The sequence below is a fragment of the Manis javanica genome, chromosome 1 (genome assembly GCF_040802235.1).
Source record: "Manis javanica isolate MJ-LG chromosome 1, MJ_LKY, whole genome shotgun sequence".
NCBI classification, from domain to species: Eukaryota; Metazoa; Chordata; class Mammalia; order Pholidota; family Manidae; genus Manis; species Manis javanica.
Genome location: NC_133156.1, coordinates 36901980 through 36904664, shown reverse-complemented (window position 1 = coordinate 36904664; position 2685 = coordinate 36901980). Strand labels below are relative to the sequence as shown.

Sequence of the window (2685 nt, the reverse complement as noted above, 5' to 3'; positions counted from 1 at the left end):
CAGAAGGTTCCATGATCTGCACCAAATTTCAACATTAAGTTAGTGAAGAAGGAAGGTTTGACCTCAAAGCTCCATATTCTAAATCACTGTGATATAAGAGCATGGTTACATAATAATAATTAACATTTCAGAGTCACCATATTGAGTGCAAGACATAACGCTTTACAGCACTTTACAATTTTCAGAGAGTTCAGACTTAGAATGCTTCATGTACAGACACCGAGAGCTGTCGCACTTCTGGGATGAGAGAGATGGTAAAGGGCTGGAGACAATGGGTAAGATTCAACGATGGGGCGGGCTTTGAAGGAGAGGTTGTATTTTAATAATTAACAAGAAAGTGAGGAAGGCCACATGGGACTGGGAAAAGAGCAAAGGTGAAAGCATGGGACAGGGGTTGGGGGTCATGATAAATAGCTGGCTGCATGAGATATGAGTCTCTAAAGTCCCCAGTATGGAATATAATCAGTAAGTATCACAAAGATCCTGGCTTTGGGGTCCCTTCCTCCTGAACAGCTAATTATAGCAACAGTTACAGCACTTGCTACCATTCACGGGGCAATTCACACAGAGGAGCATTTGGTTACCAAGTCCAGTAACCAAATGCTCCTCTGGGTAAATACAGGCACACATTTGCAGAACAAACAGTTCTCTCAAAGCTGAATCCAACCCCAGCTCCTAGGGCAAGCCATGTGACCAAGGGCTACACCCTCTGGAGCATCACATGTGAACAGATACTGGCCTCTGTACTGGCTCAGAGATGGACGTGATGCCAGCCAGAGCCAAAGACGTATGACTTTTTCCTGCAAGGTTAGGGGTTGGAGCCACTGTTGCCATCTTCCTGAAGAGACACAAATATTTCTGTAACATTGTTGAAGCCCTGAATCCAGCCCTACTCCTAGACTTCTGTTTTGGTAAGCAATAAGTTGTAATTTGGCTTATACTGGTTTGGGTCGGGTTTTCAGTCACTTTCAACTGAAGAAGTCCTAATCAATCAATATGAGATGCATTAATAGTGCATTAATAGATGTACCTCGTTTAACCCTCACAATAATACCATGAAGCAGGTATAATTAATGGGTAGGGTTTCCCCCTCTTGGACCTAAGGAACTGAGACACAGGGAGGTGAAGGCCAGCTTAGACAGGCAGGATTTGAACACAGACAGTGTGCCTCTGGAGCCAGCACTCCTAGACACCCCACCAGTTGGCTGGAGTCTCACTCTACTCTTATGAAACAGGACTCTCCACAACCCTTAAATAAGTCTTTTCACTCAAAATAGTTCCAAAGGCTTAAAATACCTTAGAGGGTGTAAATTTTCTCAAGCTCCTTTAGGTTTGCAACGATCCCTTTTTGGCTTCAGTTGTCTCCCTGAAAAGAATCATTTAAGCAATAAAAATGTCTCTCCCTAAGTCATTCTTCAACTGCTGATCCTTCACTTTCCCAAAAATTACAGATAAAAATAACAACACTCAGAAGCAGAGACTACACAGCTGCTAAAATGGATAGGAGGGAAGGAAGAGGAGATCCTGACCAAATGCTTTACGTGTTGGCATGCAAGAAGTTTGGATCAACACTTGATGGTAATTTTAGGAGTCTATTTCTTAATTAAAGTGTGCTTTTGTCCATCACACAAAAGCTTGGACTGGTGGCAGAGCAAGCCACAGCTGCTACTTCTTGAATGCTTTGAAAATTCAAAAATAAAATTAAATAAGTACTAGCTAAGAGAACACTTTGATATGCATATCTCATCTGGGCAATTTTCTTCGTTTAGTTTCCTAGCAGTTTGCCAAAGGCTTGGGAGCTCCCTGATGAAAGAATAAGAAGTAGCATTTTGAGGCGGGATGCAAACAAAGAGACCATGCCAGACTGTACCCACAGCCTCAGAGAACAAGCCCTATTGGTATTCTCAGGGAGCATTGAAGGCACACTCCAGCCATGACCTTGCTAGGCTTCATCACTGTACTGGGCAAAGGGCTTGGAGCTGGGAGCAGGAGAGGGTTCCAGTTCAGGCTGCTACTGACTAACTTGGAGCCTCAAGTTACCTATTATAAAATGACACAATAAGATTCTCTGGGTTTTTTGTTTTTGTTTTTTGGATTGATTCCTTTAAATAGTAAACAGGCTCTGCAGCATGAGGAGTGAAAGCATGGGCCTTGGAATCAGAAGCATTGGCCCCCATCTGAATGCTGTGATTCCCACTCCACCACACTGAGAAAGGTTTTGATCTTACGTGCCTCGATTCTTCATCTGCAAAATGAAAGAAACACTGTCTACTTCCTAGGGCTATCGGAAGGGTTAAGTAAGCAAATCCACAGAGCACAGTTCCTCACCCAGCATTAAGGGGAAATAAAAGATTAATAATGCTAATAAAATACTGATGGTTAAGTTTCAAATTCTGCATAACTCGAGAACAATTAATGCCTTTCCCACCAAAAATTGGATCCAAATGCTTCCCAGCAAATGTTGGCAATATAAAGGTTTGGCCTTGAATAGCTATTTTTTTTGTATTATTCCTCTTCTTACCAAACTGAGAGATATGAGTGTATCTGAACAGTCTGATGCAAATGCTGACAGCTCAGATCTGACCTCAGTCTGCCTACCGTGAGGCTTTGGGTCCCAGCTGAAGGCAATTCCAGAGATACTGCTGCATCTGGCTGCTTCCCAGCATTCCTTCCATCACTGCCTTT

General features: G+C 42.9%; 1 long non-coding RNA gene across 3 annotated transcripts; it reads left to right on the top strand.

The window, feature by feature from the left end:
• Positions 1-752: 752 nt before the first annotated feature.
• LOC108409445 (uncharacterized) lies at positions 753-2334 on the top strand. 3 transcript variants are annotated; one of them, XR_001856230.3, is made up of 3 exons: positions 753-911; positions 1452-1578; positions 2113-2334. It is a non-coding gene; the product is annotated as an uncharacterized lncRNA (long non-coding RNA). The 3 variants fall into 3 exon arrangements; XR_001856226.3 differs by lacking the exon at positions 2113-2334 and adding an exon at positions 1770-2093; XR_012127872.1 differs by lacking the exon at positions 2113-2334 and having other exon boundaries at positions 1452-1715.
• The last annotated feature ends 351 nt before the right edge of the window (positions 2335-2685 follow it).